The sequence below is a fragment of the Drosophila rhopaloa genome, unplaced genomic scaffold (assembly GCF_018152115.1).
Source record: "Drosophila rhopaloa isolate 14029-0021.01 unplaced genomic scaffold, ASM1815211v1 contig_164, whole genome shotgun sequence".
In the NCBI taxonomy this organism is placed as follows: Eukaryota; Metazoa; Arthropoda; class Insecta; order Diptera; family Drosophilidae; genus Drosophila; species Drosophila rhopaloa.
This window is the reverse complement of record NW_025335044.1, coordinates 430,983-450,737: the sequence shown is the minus strand read 5'-3', so window position 1 is coordinate 450,737 and position 19,755 is coordinate 430,983.

Below are 19,755 nucleotides of genomic sequence, written 5' to 3'. Positions count from 1 at the left end.
CGCTTAACCTCGGACAAAAAATCAAGTTCGACTTGGGTATGGCATTTGAATAAGACGGATTTGGACGGGATGAAACAGAATATGTTGTCTGGAAAAACTGGGCAAATAGATCGGCAATTGCCTGATCAGAATTTGCCGTAGAGTTTTCGAATGATAGTGATGCAGGGTAACAGGCTGATTTACGCTTAGTGTTAACAAAATTATAAAACTGTTTTGGATCTTGTGAAAATTGGACCCTACAACGAGTCAAATAGCTTTTATAACACCGGGCGTTGAGCACGATAAAATTTGACCGAGCCCTTAGGTACCGAGAGAAGGCAGATTGTGAACCGCACATTTTAAATTTATTGAAAAGTCTGGACTTAATATTTTTTAGGTGTGACAACTCTTTATTAAACCACGGAGGTTTATTTGATAGTATAACGGAACATACAGATAAAAGAAGGAATTCAATGCATTATAAAATATATTATATATTATATCATGAATAAAATTCGGACCAGTCATAGCCGGATATAAAAGTATTTAAAAGATGAAAGTTTGCCTTACGAAAGCATCGGATTCGTTTAACCGACTTTTCGGATTTTTTATTCAGCTCTGTTCTTGCGTCTACAGTCAGCTCTAGAGTTGGATGATAAGGATCTTCCGGTTGTGTAAGTTGTGAAACAAAACACAAGTCCAGTAAACGTCCTATGGAGTTCTTAACATGGTTCACTTGGGATAGCGCAATGTCAAGCAAGCCGTCAATAAAGTCATGCTGCGCTAATGGAAGTAAAATGTTAGAGTTTTCGTCAGGGGACCATGTCGCACTAGGTATATTAAAATCACCTAATACAATTAACTGATCTCGATCCGACAGTTTTTTGGAAATGGACTGAATAACGGAAAGGTGATTTGCGTAAATAGGGAACTGAGATGATGGTGGGATATATGAACAAGTAATATATACAAAACTACCGGGAAACGATAATTTTATACCTAGGAATTCGATGTCATAAAATTCTTCGAAAGTTAGTAATTCAGACGAAAAGGTGGAGTCGACAGCAATCAGGACTCCACCTCCCCGTCTGGACTGACGATCAAGCCTATAAATTGTGTACTTACCCGGGAGAATTTCGGAGCTAAGAATATCCGGCCTTAACCAGGTCTCTGTACATACCATAATATTATATGGGAAAGAAAAACTATCCGAATACAATTTAGTCAGCTTACTAAGTAAGCCTCTTGTATTCTGATAGCAAAGAAGAAAAGAGGAGGCTAGTTTTTTGGGACAGAAGAGGATGTGGAGGGCGCTGGGGATGGTTCTTTAATGGTGTTTTCCATTTCCCCTGAACTATTCTTTTTTCTCTAGCTTCGTACTCTTTTACAAATATGCCCTCGGGCCAGAAACTGGTGGAACACACAGATGCAAAAAGAGCACAAGGAATACCAATCTTAAATGATGATACTTTCCTAGCATAAGAAAATTTAAATTGTTCGACCTTCAAATCATAAACTTGGATTTTGTTACGGATATAAGCCGTAATATCCAGTGATGAGAGGTCTGGGGCGAGCCGTGAAACAAATACATGTTTTAGCTGGGGCACCCGAACACAAGTAACCGTTTTTGGTACAACACATGCAACCCTTTTTGGTACTACAGAATTTGTATCTGTACTACCAGTATCGGCCGGTAATCCGGACGTTAAGTCTACATGAGGTGTTGGGGCCACTACTTTATTTTGATCGGACAGAGCGGAAGTACCTAGCGGAGCCACATCGATTCCAGCAACTTCGGATATCGAATCACTTTTTGCCCCCGATCTTAGTAACATTTGAGTGGCGCCTAAGATTGGCAGCTGAGCTGGAGTCGAATCGCGGGCAGCAGGTTGCACAGCACCTGCCGTAGAATGCCCACCGACCGCGACTTTTTTGCGCTTTGGGGAATCGGGCTCAGTTAGCATGCGGCTAGTGAGCTGAGATTCAAGCGCCACGAGCAAGTCCGTATTTTTACGGCAGTTCCGGATTAATTCCGTAACACTGGTTTTTGTGAGCCGCCTAATAGTTATTGCCTGGTTCTCGTATACAATGCATTCATCGCAGTAGTAGCGTAGGCCACTCCTCTTATCGATGGCATCACGAACCAGGCCAGAATAGCCAAGACACTTTGCGTGATAAATTTTATCACATGTATGGCTGTCCAGCCGAGATAACTTTCTTGCAATTTTTTAATGAACAGAAAGCCATTTTCGCTGACCACGGACCACTGTGCACTATAGCGGACAAAAAAATCGAAAGCGCTCAAGAACTTTTTAATGAGAAATCAAGCAGAGCGACAGAGCGGGAGCGAAACACCGAATAACTTTGATGTTAGGCACCACGAAACGATATAGAAACGAAAAGAGAGAGAGAGCGGGATTATTAACCGATTAACTCCGGTATAAAACACCTCTGAGAGATTTGACCGTTGGAGTGCGTGCCGTTCCAACAGCGCTCAACAACGAAGAGAAAGCCTGAAAAGAGGGGCAATAGAAAACAATAACAACAAACCAGCACCGAATTAAATTATGATAAAAACTTTTTGTTTACTAAACACAAGTTAATCACGATGCACTCGCGAAGCAAACGGAAAGTTGTTAGAAAACACTTAAAGGTGTAGCTACGATGAAGAGATTTAAGTAAACCCCGGTGGTTTCAATAAGAAAAATGATAATTCGGAGCGCAAAACAAAAACACGACCGTTCTCTGTGAAGACGCACAAAGAGGACAGAAATATTTAATAATTATTGCACAGTTAACCCTGAAGGTTCTTGTTTTACCGGATTACTAAATAGAGAAAAATTTTTCTGTAACAAAATCCGAGAAAAAATAAAAATATAGATGTAATCCAAGATGGATCCATTTTTGTAAATGGAAAAAATACAGTTTATGGCACTCATTTAAATGGGTCATATTTAATAATTTAATAACTAACCAATGTAGACAACAAAATATTGGAATACATCACCGCTCGAAAATATATTGATTTTTAAGTATCCGAATATATTATATCTAATGATTCGAGACTTTCTTTCGATAATATTAGCATACTAAATCCTTTTACTCAAATCAAATAACTCAGACTATAACTATACCAGTTACGTTAATATTAATCATATTCACATTTATATATTTAATTATTATGGTTATAATCAAATACAGAAACTTTTTAATATTCAAACCATGGCAAATTCATATAGAAATTGATCCAGAAAGCGAAATTTCCGATAATGAAATAAATTCTATCCCCGACAATGAAAATACCCTAGAAGAAAATATCATTGTCAAATTAACCAACCAATTACATTCAATATACCCATCAGTTCCAATGAATCGGGACGATTCAATTTAGAATGGGTGGAGTTATATGACACATTATTTAGGGGCTCTTACCCAGTTTATAAAAAACTTTGAGCCGAGAGCTAATTTCCAAATAACTCAGACAGACCAAAAACAAATACGTGGTCAGCTATTTCTGTCAACTACGCATCAAACGGATGCTGTAAATATCCAAGCCGATATTGTAAGCATCGGAGCCCCAAAACGAGCCCTGGGTCCGCTAATGTAAGCAACGCAGCGATCCCTAAAGTCCGCTAATGTAAACACCAATTTCCGTCCGAATTTAGATTTGATTTTCCGACTCTCTTGGGTCTCTATTTATCAATATTAAGCATAAATCTCTTAAACCCAGGTTTGAATATTGATCATTAAACTCGAGACAGGGCAGTCCGTTTTTGAGATCCGAATCGAGCAGAGTAAAAGAGTTGTGAATTAAATAAGTTCGACCTATTGAAAAATGTAATAGTGTAATAAGTGGTTATAAAAAATAAAAGTAAATATTGTCATCAAATTCACTAGTGAGAAAGTTAATTTTCACACGTTCGTGAATTAGTATTGTCTACCGATATACTCTATTCTTCTCACCGTTATCATCCAATTTTCTTTTTCGGGGTCACCTAATCTTGGGTAAATTGCTTCGCCTTCTCAACCATTTAACTATTTTTCGGAATTACTAAATATGTAGTCATCTCATGCAAAACCGTCAAAAACCGTTAACCAGCTACATATGATTTGCTATGCATCGGGACGGTGATCTTTCCGATAAGTACGGAAATTTGTATCGAGGAGAAAACCAAAAAAGTACACCCCCACTTAAGTATAAAACAGACAGTGCCAATGGGAAAAATTTCAATCGGAAATTAGGCAAAATCTTAAAAAACCTAAGTCCAATAGCATTAACCATAATGTCGTCCTTTTGCCGATCCAATATGTATTCTGTACACCAGACAGGACACCTATACTTCAGAATCGGAAGTACTAGCAAAATAAATATTGTTTGAATGACATAGGGATCATCGAATTCTTTTTACCACCTTTTAATAAAACCAAACACTCCTTTGGCTAAATTAACCATGGACGAAACCGGATCAGAAAATTTTAGTTGGGTCTAAAAGTACCCCAAAATGGCTTACAAAATTTGTTTTGTCCAAAGCGCTGACACTTTGCGAGCTTGCACTTAAATTTAGTAAAATATTCTGGGACCAGTGTGGAAAGTTGTCAAAATAGTAAATTATCTCGGCACCAGTTTTGAAAATTATCTAGATCGGATTGTAAGTCTAAACGGCAGGTAATGTCCTCAAAATTTTACATCATCTGCGTACATAACTACTCGATAATGACTTATAAATGATATAAATGACGCGGACCAAGATTGGTTCCTTGTAACACGGAAAATTTTAGAAAGACGACTTTTAATAAGTCCCTTTGTATGCTGCCACTCAGATAACCTAAGATCCATATAAGGAGATCAAATGAAAACCTTAACAGGTCAAGTGTCCCAAAAAGAAGAAAGCGATTTACAGAGTCAAATGCTTTAGAGTACTGTGTAATAGACTATACCATATTATTTCTACTACCGAATCATTGCCAATCTTAAAGCCTAATACTCAGATCGACGAAATCTGTACGCCAGTCATGAGAGAGAGCGAGAGGCAAACAGCTGGCGTTCACTTTTCGTCAACGTTTTTTTTCACCTCGGTCCTCAGATCGACGGAAAAAAAATACCAGAAAATTGCATAGCGTTGCCAGGCTGCGGAAATGAACTCTAGCGAAAAGATAAAAAAAATTTAATTTTTTGGCGTGCGCTTCTCACTGAACATTATCAGAAATGGAGGAAAAAACTCAAAAAACTCACAAAAGTCGATTGCAGGAGCTTACATGAGAGGACAAAATAACATTAATACTATCTGGGGTGTTTCTTGTCAGAGCAAAATGTTTTTAGGTCCAGAAAGTACGAAAAAACACAATAAAAGTGCAGCTATGAAGTTTAAATTAGCAGATAATCAGTATATTAAAAAAACAACTGTTAAATTTAAATTGTATTGTTTTTTAATTTCTTTGTACAGCGGCAGCCTTGTCTTGCCAAGGTATTTGATAATATCTTTTAAAGGCTCTTTCCCACAAATACGATATTTGAATTTCAACTGCTTGTCAACAAACCCAGCTGATTGACAGTACAACCGTAGCACACTTTATTCTGATGAACTCTCGAAATTTTGGTCACACTGAAAAGATTAAAGTTTTTACGCTAGCATACTTTGTTTCTCGATCTGAGTACTAGGCTTTATGGTAAATAAAGCCTAGTATCCTGATCGACGAAAACCGTACGCCAGTCATGAGAGAGAGCGAGAGGCAAACAGCTGGCGTTCACTTTTCGTCGGGCCTTTTTTTCACGTCGGTCCCCTGATCGACGAAAAAAATACCAGAAAATTTCATAGCGTTGCCAATCTGTTGAAATGAAGTTTGGGTGAACCCTAGCGAAAAGATTAAAAAATTTAATCTTTTGGCGTGCGCTTCTCACTGAACATTATAAGAAATGGAGGGAAAAACTCAAAAAACTCACAAAAGTCGATTGCAGGTGTTTACATGTAAGGACAAAATAACATTAATACTATCTGGGGTGCCCCTTGTCAGAGCATAATGTTTTTTTAATCCAGAATGTACGAAAAAACACAATAAAAGTGCAGCTATGAACTTTAAATTAGCAATTAATTATCAGTAAATTAAAAAAAACAACTGTTAAATTTAAATTGTATTGTTATTTTATTTCTTTGTACAGCGGCAGACTTGTCTTGCCAAGGTATTTGATAATATCTTTTAAAGGCTCTTTCCCGCAAATACGATATTTGAATTTTAACTGCTTGTCAACAAACCCAGCTGATTGACAGTACGACCGTAGCACACTTAAATCTGATGAACTCTCAAACTTTTGGTCACACTGGAAAGATTAAAGTTTTTACGCTAGCGTAATCGTTTGTCGATCAGGATACTAGGCTTAAACCAAAATTAACAGAAGTGAAGAATAACGCTGATGCCGTCTTCCCACTGAGATCCATCCACCATTCACCATCCGTCCATTAGGTTTTGCCGTTCCGAAAATTCCCAGTTTGTTCCCCATCCGAATTTGACGGACTTTTTTATGCAATAGTTAGGCGATGTTTGTTGCAACTCTTATTCTTCTTGACAGTGAAAATTGAAACATTCACTACGAAAATTTAACTTTTGAAAAAGGAAGGCACTAAATCAATTAATACTGCTTATACTTGTAATAATTAATTAATTACTGCTCCATCCGCGTGGCCGCATTAAGTATTGCTCGTACGTATGTACAAGAGTATGTCCCCAGACTTATATTTGTGGTTTACAATTAACTAATAAAATATATGTATTGCAGGTACTAGGGAATACTTTGTAAAGGTCTTAGATGTGGACCCCGATGATATGGAAGCCCTTGGAGCGGAAGTCAACGCTCAGGCAGCTCTGCGTCCCCTGCAAAGCGCGCAAAGGCGGACCACAAGTCCGAGCTTGTGGAGATAGCGCTCGAGAAAGGCTGGAGGAGCACCGAGCACAGACCGAGATCATGTTATTGAATTGAGCTTGCCATCCTTGACATTAAAAATAAAATAAAATATGAAATTATAATAAAACAAAGCATTTATATATACAAAAATTGATTTGTTACCATTTAGACAATATTGTGCAAAAGCGGTTCATATTTTTTCTGCACACATATTAGTTCGATTTGGTTGTTCGCGTAGATCACTTGCAGTCTGTTACCAAGTATCATTTATAACGCTGTTGTGCAAAATGCAACGGGCTTAAATGATGAGCCACAGCTGTTCAGATTATTTGTTATCGGATGGTGGATCGTGGATGTGCTCTGTGGGAATCGGAATTTCACATTTGTCAAAAATCCCAACCGTTTTGAACGGATGGACCCTATGGGAAGAGGGCTTAAGCGTCGATGGCGGAACTGTTGAATTTAAAATTTAACGACAGAACTCCACCTATGTTAAAACCAATAAACTTTGGCAACTCACAATTGCCAAAAAGCTTATCTGATCGTAACATTGGGGAGTTTCTGACGCTCTGCTTCCATCCCCGTAGATAGCTGATGAGTCTGAGGTGACGTGCAGACGAAACGAGCTAGTCCTATCATAGTCGGGTTCACTCCCCAGGGAGTGTAAGTGTGATGAAAGTTAAGTGGAATAAATCGTTGCGTTATAGAAGAAATTAAAATATAACCAACGTATGACCTCGAGTAATTCAATAACACTACAATTATTGCTAACTATATATGTAAGGATGATTTGGAGGTCTTCAAATATTTCAAAAATGCATTTAAAAAATCGACTCCCTACAATTTGGAAAATATCTCAACCCACAGAGCGTGTGCCATGTTGCACTCTACATCAGCTTAAAAGACGTTTCTTCGAGGATATAAACTCAAAATTGTATAAAAATAAAAATCGACAAGCGTCTGAATCAGGGATGTTTTAGTAATGTTTCTGGAAAATTTTATAAAAATTGTATCCACAGTTTTTGAGAAAATCGCAATACAGTTTGCGTAGTTTAAAGGAATATATCCTAAGGATAGGTGCGAGAACTCCCCATACTATTGCTTGTGCTTCGCACATGTTAGAAGTGGTGAGAAACCGAAGTTAGAAGAAGTTAGCTTCGAACATGGCTCTCAGCAGAGCTTTGGCAGAGGCCCGGGCAGAGCAAATGAAACCTCTATATAGTTTCTTACTCTATGTCGAGACTGAGCTTCGCTGCACGCATGCAGTTCTCTCTGGCGCTCTCTCTTGAGAGCGAGGGATAGCACCTCTCTTGAAAAAGAGATCCACTGCTCTAATAGTGTGGCCAGCTTAACTCGGACAACCTGGCTTTGAGATAGCCCACTATCTTAGCGTAACAATATATCTTAAGCTAAGTTTTAGAAGTAGTTTACAATATTTTACAATTTAATTCTTATTATAAGTATTTTTATTCTATTTAATTCATTAAGATTTATTTTAAATTATTATTCTTTCTATATATAACCCCATTCCTCATTTCAAACCACTTATGGCTCTCTGTTTTCTAAAATTACCCTAATTTCCTTTAGCTTACTATCTCTTGACTGACAAATTACCAAATTATTCCCAAACGTTTTTGCCTCTATTATCACCACATTATTACATCTGCAAAGTGCATCAACATGCTGCATTTGTTTTCCTGCCCAGTGTTTTAATTCATAATCGAATCTTGTAACTTTAAAACCCACCTTGCAATTCTTGGTATTAAATCTTATTCAATGTTAATGTTAGAGAATTACAATATGTAACAATCTTGAAACGTTTCCCTTGTAAATATATCCTAAGCCTTCTAAGTGCGTAAATAATGGCTAAAGTCTCTAATTCTAAGCTTTGGTATTTAGATTCAGTTGTCGTTGATCTTTTCGAAAAATAAAAAATCGGATGCAGCTTCTTGTCTTCCTTTCTCTGAACAGTACAGCACCAAACCTTAAAGCAATCGCATCGCAATGGAGCTCAATTTCATCCTTATAATCGTACAAGGCTAGCACCGTAGCTGCAACTTTCAACAGTGTGAAACAAGCTTACTCTTCATTTCCAAATTCAAATGCCCTTTCCTCAGTAAATCGTATAGTGGTTTTGCTAATATCGAAAAGTCCTTTATAAAGCGGCGAAAGTGTGAACAAAGACCTAGGGAAGCTCTTTATAGCTTGTAATCCCCTATCATCAGCTTTTATTCCCTCATTTGAAATTAGAAAAAAATAAATATTTAACCTTATTTTGAAGAAACTTGCATTTATCTATTCTTAATTCTAATTTATTTTCCACTAATCTCCTAAATACTTCTACTAATATTTCTAAATGTTCTTCACAACTCTGACTTGCAATTAAAATGTCATTTTATCGCCTTATTGTCCATATCATGTCAGAAAACATATCATTAACAAATCTTTGAAATACCTGGGGAGCCGTCTTCAAACCCATTGGCATTCGCAAAAACTCAAATTGCCCTAATGGCGTTGTAAAGGGTGTGTACTTCATTGATTCTTTGCTCACGAAAACGTGCAAATACCCATTCTTTAAATCTAATTTAGTAAAAACCGATTTTCCCACCAATTTATCTAACAAATCTAATCTATCTAACTAATTAAGGGAATAGGATCTTTAGCCATAGTTTTAATCAACCGTCTGAAATTAATGCACAACCTAAACTCCCCAGTCTTTTTCTTCACTAAAACGATCGGAGAGGCGTATTCCGATTCACTACTCTGAATAATTCCTTTTTCTAAGTATTCATCTAACAGTTTCTGCAATGCCTCCTTTTTATTATAAGACAGTATTCTAGGTGCACAACTAAATGGTTTTGTGTTGTCTAAAATAATATTAAACTCACATTTAACTCTCGGACTTTCAAATCGCAATATATATAATTTCCCCCTAAAGCCTAGTATCCAGATCGACAAACGATTACGCTAGCGTAAAAACTTTAATCTTTCCAGTGTGACCAAAAGTTTGAGAGTTCATCAGATTTAAGCGTGCTACGGTCGTACTGACAATCAGCTGGGTTTGTTGACAAGCAGTTAAAATTCAAATATCGTATTTGCGGGAAAGAGCCTTTAAAAGATATTATCAAATACCTTGGCAGGACAAGTCTGCCGCTGTACAAAGAAATTACAAAACAATACAATTTAAATTTAACAGTTGTTTTTTTTAATTTACTGATAATTATTTGCTAATTTAAAGTTCATAGCTGCACTTTTATTGTGTTTTTTCGTACATTCTGGACCTAAAAAAGATTTTGCTCTGACAAGAGGCACCCCAGATAGTATTAATGTTATTTTGTCCTCACATGTAAACACCTGCAATCAACTTTTGTTAGTTTTTTGAGTTTTTCCCTCCATTTATTATAATGTTCAGTGAGAAGCGCACGCCAAAAGATTAAATTTTTTAATCTTTTCGCTAGGGTTCACCCAAAGTTAATTTCCGCAGACTGGCAACGCTTTGGAATTTTCTGGTATTTTTTTCGTCGATCAGGGGACCGACGTGAAAAAAAAAGCCCGACGAAAAGTGAACGCCAGCTGTTTGCCTCTCGCTCTCTCTCATGACTGGCGTACGGTTTACGTCGAAGTGGATACTAGGCTTAACAATACAATAAACTTCATTTGATCCTTATAACTAAACTGATCCCCGATATTGTAAGCCATTTATTTAGTCTCATCTGTCGTTGCCAGTCTGCGGAAATGAACTTTGGGTGAACTTTAGCGAAAAGATTAAAAAATTTAATCTTTTGGCGTGCGCTTCTCACTGAACATTATAAGATATGGAGGGAAAAACTCAAAAAACTCACAAAAGCCGATTACAGGTGCTTACATGTGAGGACAAAATAACATTAATACTATCTGGGGTGCCTCATGTCAGAGCAAAATGTTTTTTAGGTCCAGAATGTACGAAAAAACACAATAAAAGTGCAGCTATGAACTTTAAATTAGCAAATAATTATCAGTAATTTAAAAAAAACAACTGTTAAATTTAAATTGTATTGTTTTTTAATTTCTTTGTACACCGGCAGACTTGTCTTTCCAAGGTATTTGATAATATCTTTTAAAGGCTTTTGCCCGCAAATACGATATTTGAATTTTAACTGCTTGTCAACAAACCCAGCTGATTGACAGTACGACCGTAGCACGCTTAAATCTGATGAACTCTAAAAATTTGGTCACACTGGAAAGATTAAAGTTTTTACGCTAGCGTAATCGTTTGTCGATCTGGATACTAGGCTTACGAAACTAATTGTGTGTCAAAAGAACTTCTATGATTGAACAGGATGTTTATTTAAATTGCAATTATGTATATATGGCAATGAAGCTTGATGTAAAACTTTTTTATATATCTTAAAAATGAATATCTGCGTATTTAATTCATAGTTTCGTTTTACATATTTAAATTAAAGCTAAAAACATAACTTTTAATACAAAACATATAAAACTGCTTGATTAAATTTTAAAATATTTCAATAAAGTTTCATAGACTTGAATATACTATGATTGTTAAACAAAAACAAAGTGAACTATATTTAAATTGAATATATTTAAAGGATATTTAATTAAATATATTTCGCTTTTTTTTTTAATCCATGGCTATTTTTGAAATGGAAATATTAAATTAAATTTTTGTTTAAATATATTAAACTTTGATCTAATGATTTAAAATATTTTAAGGAAATATGAATAACATCATATCTAATATTATCAACCTGCATTTAAATCTATTCTTATTTAGTCAAGCAGTTTTATTTGTTTTGTGTTAAAAGGTTGTTTTTATGATTAATTTAAATATATAAAACGAAACATTTAATTTGATATGCAGATATTCATTTTTATTTATCCATCGTTTTTTTTGTATACCTAATAAATATTTAAAGCTAATATTATTATTTTATAAAAAGTTGAACTATTTATAACAACACGAATTGAATGCTTAATTATAGAACTAAGCTACAGGATATCCTATTTATATTTAATATTACGTACATACATATTTATAACTTTTTTCCAAGTTGTCGAAAGCGTTTTGTTATATTTTTTAAATTTTTTTCGATGCCATTTTTTTTTAATTTTTCAGTAAAATATTATTTATTTATTGGTGTCGCTTACAATTAATTTTCAATAAGTTTTTTGTTTCCCCTTTGCGTTTCTTTTTTTTCTAAAGCCTAGTATCCAGATCGACGAAAACCGTACGCCAGTCATGAGAGAGAGCGAGAGGCAAACAGCTGGCGTTCACTTTTCGTCGGGCCTTTTTTCACGTCGGTCCCCTGATCGACGAAAAAAATACCAGAAAATTCCAAAGCGTTGCCAGTCTGCGGAAATTAACTTTGGGTGAACCCTAGCGAAAAGATTACAAAATTTAATCTTTTGGCGTGCGCTTCTCACTGAACATTATAAGAAATGGAGGGAAAAACTCAAAAAACTCACAAAAGTCGAATGCAGGTGTTTACATGCGAGGACAAAATAACATTAATACTATCTGGGGTGCCTCTTGTCAGAGCAAAATCTTTTTAGGTCCAGAATGTACGAAAAAAAAATTACGCTAGCGTAATCGTTTGTCGATCTGGATACTAGGCTTAAATAATTAAAATAGTTAATATACAAATATTTATATAAATTTATTTTAAATTTTCAATGTTATTATAATACGTATAATATAAAAACACCACATATTTTTAAATTCTTATATTTAAAATACAATAAATATAAAAATGTTCTTCCTGTTCAATAGCAAAATTTCTGAGGCTCCTAAAAATCGTTCACACGTCGCGTGCTGAATACCCTAATGACAATGATTCCAATATGAAGTCATGTATGAAATAAATTATGTTTTTTTTTATACTTGGTTATATTTGGTCATTACTAAAAAATATTAAACATTCGAATAATTAGTAAATAAAGTAAATATAATAATGTTAGAATTTTAAAATAAAGAGTATATTTCGACAGCGCGCTGCAGCGAATTTCTTCGCTTGTGAATACATGTGCAAATTAATTAATTAATTATCCCACGGGTCGTCCCTCGCAGTTGCAGCTTATCCAGGGGGGTGCGGGTGGCAAGGTTCGTCGCTGTGGTGGTTGGCCGGCTGGCCGTAGAATTCTCCAAGATGAATTACGAAGATTATGTTGGAAGGGTGACTGCCCTTCTTTACCTGCTGGCCTAGGGACTCAGACAGTTTTTCAATAATAAGAATTTAACGACGGTAGTCGGAGTATAAATTGTATGAGCGACAGCTCTTTATTCATATAAAGTCAAATCTAAACTGAAACTTAAAGCTAACAAAAATGAGACTCATAGCGGCCACTCCAATGGGTAGTCTTTGCCGGCTATGCACGAGCTTCCGGCCAGACGCTGTGTCAGCAATTTGGCCGGAGCGAGCCTTCGGACGATCGGTCATTGCCGTCGCCCGGTTAACTTAGTTAACTACTCCCCCCTCAGAATTAAGGCCGCCCTCGGCCGACCCTATTTGGGCAATCACCTGCCTTAGCTGGGCCGTGGATCTCCTGGCCTGGGTGACTCGCCGATAAGTGAGACCGACGCAGATCAACGCGCAGCAGATCGCTCCTGCGATTAGCATTATCTGGTGTGAACGATAGCCGTTGATATCTTCCCCGAATTGTTTAATATGTTCCAAGTTACGCTCACTCAAGCGGTGAAGGTATGGAAGGCTGAGAATGTTGTGCTCCAGAGTGATGTTCAGGGAAGGCGAGCTAGCCACTCCTGGTACCCTTTTCCGGGCCACGTCGTGATTGACGTATCGGGTTTCGTTAACCATGGCACTCTCAATGAAGGTGATGAGGTGAGTTCCTCGTAAGTGGACGTAAGTGCCGTTGTCCACCCTCACACGAGCTGGACGATCGTTTATGATGATAATGCCTTCATCTACGTGGGTGATGGGGTGCAAATCGCTATGCTGGATATCGCAGTGCGCAATACCCCCAGCGTGGAGTTCTTGGGCGCATGATCTTCTCAGCGCCAGTTGACAAAATGTGGCTCCAGGTGACACGGAGCAGTTTTTGACTGTGTGAATCTCTCCGTCGCAATCTGCTATGACCTTGTCCTCCAGCCTGAGTACTGTGTCATGGTGTGACACGGGAAAAACTGTGATCTTGACACATGCTGACTTAATTTTTGGAAATTTAATAATAAAATGTAAAATGTTAACGGATTGTAATATTTTGACAGACGCAACGGACAGTATATCTCTAATGGGGGTATCTGTGGGCTCCTCTATCCACACACTTTCCAGGTCTGCATGATCTAATATGCTGGGGCTAACTATATTGATTTTGGCAAGAGCTATTGCTAGCAATAAACTCTGCAGCTCCATCGCAATCATCCTATTCCGAGATAATAACATCTCGTATAGGTGTCCCGTATCAACTTGGGATTTTTTAGCCGACCTCAGAATTTGGTTGACAGTGGTGGTAATACTATTGATTTGTTCCTGTACTTTGTTGTTAATATTTATCTGTCTATTGTTTGCATTGATAAGTTGAAATTCAGTAAGTTTAATGTTTTCGAGGTCTTCCGCGTCTGGCGTTCCCGCCACTACTTTTAACGCCGCTCCCAAGAAGTCTAAACTCCTGGCTACCCTATGGTGGATGCTTAGTGATTCGAGAAGGTCACGCAGGTGACCGACATCTACGATCAAAAGCTTTTGCATGTGGGACTGGGGAAACATGTTAATCATGTCACCAGTTTCCTCCACCACGCGCCTATACTCTGAGAGATTCGCTGAGTGTCTCAAAAATGCGAATTCTTCCCATACTAAAATTCGTCCATCAATGATGGGAATGTATTTGGCTTGCGAGTAGTCCGTGACGTGCGCCGATGTCAGGGCAAAAAGGAATAGCAGAGGTATGGGTTTAAACCTGTAATTTTGGATTTGTTGTAGTATTTTATAACATTTGGGTAGCCCACCACCAAACATATGAGATAAAGCGTAAATGAGTTATGAGTACAAATAATGTTAATGAAACATGATAAGGACAAAAACTTATGCCAAGTGGCTAGAGATAAAAAATGGAAAAAATAGTAAAAAATTATCAAGCGAATGACAACATGTTTGTGTCTCGCCTACCTAAGGTTGTCCTTGTGGACCACCCTCCCCTTAATGAGGACTGTGGTCCCCATGTCCGCTTCCACAGTTTTTTCTTCGCATAACGGTGAAAGCTTGTTGCCTAGTCTCCTGTTGGATTTCACTAGGACTTTGTCGCCGACATTGAACACTCGGTTTTGTCGGGAGGTATTTTCCCTGCTTCTTAGCTTATTTTGGGCAATTCTAATCTTATCCTGTATTTCGCAATGCGGGTCACTTGCTTGTGTGACTACCACGTCGGCCGGTCTCCTATCGATGACCGAATGGATAGACTTGTTGTACTTAGACGTAGCCAGCAAGATCAACTCTACAGTGTCGCTTATGCCTTTGTCGATTTTAAGGCATCTGGCAAGCTCCACCAGAGTGCTGTGGAATCGCTCCACTTGTCCGTTCGAGACGCTGTGGAGTGGCGGTGCATTTGAAATGCTAACCCCGAAGTGATTTTCCAGCATGGCCCGAATAGTGTGCGAGTTCAATGAGGGTTCATTGTCGCAGTAAATGACTCTGGCTTTAGGGAAGACGTTAAGAAGTTGTAGTAAAGCCGGTTTGAGATCCTCTATTGTTCTAGAGGGAATTGGTTGGACCATTGCAAACTTTGAAAATTTGTCAATGCATGTGAGGAAGTATTTCTTATCAGTGGAGAAAATGTCTATGTGTAGCATTTCTCCCACATGCGACGGTACTGGCGTTTCGCCGAGTTCGTGTTTTTTAGGATGCCTGTCATATTTTGCTTTAGCGCAGGTCTTGCAGTTAGTGACGATTTCATTCGCTAACTTGGTCAATTTCGGGAAATAGTATTCCGAAAGTACCTGCTTGACATTCTCCTGTGCAGATCTGTGAGCCCTATTATGCTCAGTGGTGAGGATTTCTCGTCTCTCAGCGACTGCGAAAATATCTGTAATACGGTTTTTACAGTGCCAGAATTTGGTGGCTGGGAATTGCCGGACCAATTCATCCTGTATCATTGCCAGCGTATGCAGATCGCAATGAATGGCGTTTACGCCTTTGGGGACTATAACGTCCGCGAGCTCCTCAAGCAGTAACTCCTTGCATATGAAATCAATGCTGTGCCGTCTCTTGTTTCCGAAGAGCACGAAGCTGCGTTTACACGGAAAGCGTGCTTCCTCCAGAGTTATCTGGTTCTGAAAGCAATTCAATGGCTTATCCGTGGTTTCGATGGTGTGTGTGAGCGACACTTCACTGTGAATAGTGGCCGCACACGAATAAGCTTCTTCCGCCTCCACAACGTTAAGTTGCTGTCGGGAGAGGGCATCCGCAACGAGATTCTCTTTGCCGGGCTTATAAAACATTTTGGCGCCGGACTCGTCGATGCGAGCTTTCCATCGTTTGATTTTCGCATTCGGATTGGATTCCGAAACTGCGAATGTCAATGGCTGGTGGTCAGTATAGATATTTATATCTTTTACTGCATATAAGTAATGGCGTAATTTTGCCAGTGCCCAGACTATGGCTAACAGTTCACGCTCGTTAGTAGCGTAGTTAACTTCTCGGTCTTTTAGGGTCCTAGATATCATGGTGATGGGTCTTCCCTCTTGGGATAGTACCGCGCCAATGCCAAATGCCGAGGCATCCGTCGTTAGATCGAATGCCTTCTTGTAATCAGGGTAGCTGAGGATGACATCCTCTGAAGCCAGAATGTTACGCAACTTTTGGAAAGCAAGCCGTTGCTGCTCGCTAAATTGCACCTGGATATTTTTGGATCTGTGCCTACTGACACTTCCATGCTCCCCTTTCAGGATATCGGAGATGGGCCTAGCTACTGATGCAAAATCTTTAATGAAGCATCGGTAATAACTGGCCAGGCCAAGGAACGATCTCACCTCGAATATATTTTTGGGTTCGGGGAATTCCTGAATGGCCCTAATTTTTTCTGGGTCAGTTGTGGCACCGTTGCTGGTGACAATAAAGCCCAAAAAGTTAACGCTTTTCTTAAAAAAACGCGATTTCTGCGTTGATACCCTCATGTTGGCGTCGTGCAGGCTCTTAAGAACCCAATCCACGTGCCGTATGTGGGCGTTTTCGTCTTCTGAGAAGACGATGACATCATCAACATAGACATAGCAAAATTTGCCAATCTGCTCTCGCAGTATGTCGTCGATGGTTCTTTGGAAGATGCTGGCAGCATTCTTCAAACCAAATGGTAGCCGGCGAAACTCGTACTTTCCTCCGTTAACGGAAAAGGAAGTTTTTTCACGGTCACGCTCTGCCAGAGTGATCTGGTGGTAGCCAGACTTCAAATCGAGTGTTGTGAAGTATTTGGCTTTGCCTAAATTCCCTAGTATCATAGAGATATTTGGCATAGGATAGCGATCAGGTATCGTCCTCTCGTTCAATTTGCGAAAGTCCAATACGAGCCGCATTTTGCGGTTGCCCGCTTCGTCAGTGCCCTTTTTGTCTACTACCCATATTGGGTTGTTGTAGGGGGACTTTGACTTTTGTATTATGCCGTTTTTTAGCAACTCTTGGATTTCGTTATTGACAAAATCAGCTGCCCCCATTGGGTATGGGTAAAGCTTGGCATAAATGGGCTCCTCACTAACCGTCCTGATGGTAGCTACCACCGACGTGTTGTAAGGTAGAGCCTCGTTGGCGTTTGCAAAGGCTTTTTTTCGTTCGCCGAGCATTTTTATAAAGGCCTCTCTAGCTAGAGGCGGGGCGTCCGAGCAATCAATGTTGGTAAAATTGACGTCGGGGCACGATTGGAATTCTAACTGTTCTACTTCGGAGCCCCATTTGAGGTGGCCGGAAGCTAGACAAAGCGATGCCCCTGCCTGTTTTAACAGGTCAAGGCCAATTATGGCATCGAAGGAGGACAAATCTGGTAATATGAAGAACGTGGCCTTCAAGTTGAATAGGGAGACAAAGCACTTCCTAGTGATGGTGGTGACGCCATGGATAGAATGTATCGTAAATGGCGATTCTACCGGGCGAATGCCTTTCAATCCTTCGTATGTACGGATGAAATTTTTTGATGCGCCCGTATCTACCAAAAGCTTAATTTCTACTCCTGCTACTCTTCGTCTGATGACGGGTAGCAGGGATTTTCCCCTAAAAAATTAATAACGTCCGAATCATATTCATGAATGGCGTCGTCATTGATTTCCTGGACCGCGCCTGAGGCTGCGGCGGTGTATTTGCCCTCGGTTTCGCCCTCGCTCTGCGCAATGTTGTTAACTCTCTGCCTCTTGTGCGGGCCAGATCGATCGGACACGGCCGGTTTCCTGTTTTGGTAAATACGGATTCTTGCTAGCACCTGTTTGCGAATTGTTTTGAGGAGTGGCCTGTTGGCGCTCCTGCGTCCTAGGATATTGTTTTTTTTCTTTATCCTCCTGGCTTCTTGCAAACGAAGCCGCGAAGGAATACCTCTCGTGGTTTGCTTCCACTTCTTGGGCCAAAGCAAGCGCTGTTGGCATGTCCTTCGGCTTTGCCGAGAAGAGGACATCTGTGAGGCTGCGTTTTAATCCCGAGATGAATACTCGAAGGGCATCATCCCGGAATTTTTCGCATAGGACCCTTGCCGCCGAGGCATCGTGCGACATGGTGGCTTTGTTTGTGAGGAGAGTTAATTTTTTCTCGACCTCGTCATAATATTGTAGCAGAGAGAGATTTCCCTGCCTGAGGGTGCCCATCTCTTGTTCTATGACATGCATCGGTGGCTTGTCACTGTATGTGAAATCGAGGCGATTTATAATCGCATCAAAATTCAATACAGTGCCAAACGAAGATAGCACGGCATCAGCAGGGCCCCTAATTTTGCTCCTAATAATAATTACCGCCTGGTAATGGCGTGAGCTATTTACGTAATTTCTAAATATATAATACGCAGCTACTGCCGCTTGCCGCCAAGAGACATATGTCTCTTGTGCCCCCCGTAAATTCGGGAAGGCATTTAACGGCGTCTAAGGGCTCGTTGCATTGAACATTGCCTGAGATATCAATCGGTTCATAAACTTTAATCTGGGGGGTTTCCATCTGGGCGGGTGATATCCGCGCCTCTGCCACCTGCCTAGCTAAGTTCTCTATAGTTCGGCGCATTTCATTCTCCCTGCGCTGGTCCTCGCCGGCCTTTTCTATTAGGGCGTTGGCGATAGCCGCCTGGATGACAGCCTGGAGCTGATCCGCGTTTATGGACATGTTTGTATTGGGAGCGGCACTGGTAGCCGCCTGCCTCGGTGTAGAAGTAATTAGAAGTCTCTCAGAGTCTGACTCTGAGTCGCTATTTTGTTTGGTATCCCTATAATCTAGGAATGACATGGGCAGCAATGTTAAATTCCATCTACCAAGAGTTGCATGCCTAAGCAGCTTTACATAAAAAAATTGTACAGCAAAGGGGCCGTGGCAGCTGGGCTGCCGCTATGGTAAACAAAGAAGCGAAGCTAACAGAGCCGAAATGTGAATGCGCGGTGTCGGGTTCGCGTACCGGCGCGGAGCGGGGAAGCAGTAAAAAAACAAAAAAACCCCAAGATTGTTGCAAAGCTAATACAGAGAATTTTAAGTATAAGCAAAAAACACAACGACACAAAAGGGCTAAATTAAATGCCCACAATTGGATGTGACAGCTCTGTCGCCAATAAAATTATTTAAATAAATTAACAATTTATTTATTTCCCAGCGGCGCTCTTGCGCCGAGGCTGAGATATTTAATACTATATTTATATTTTATGTGTCTGATATATTTATATTTTTTTTATCAATTAAAAATGCAAACAACACACA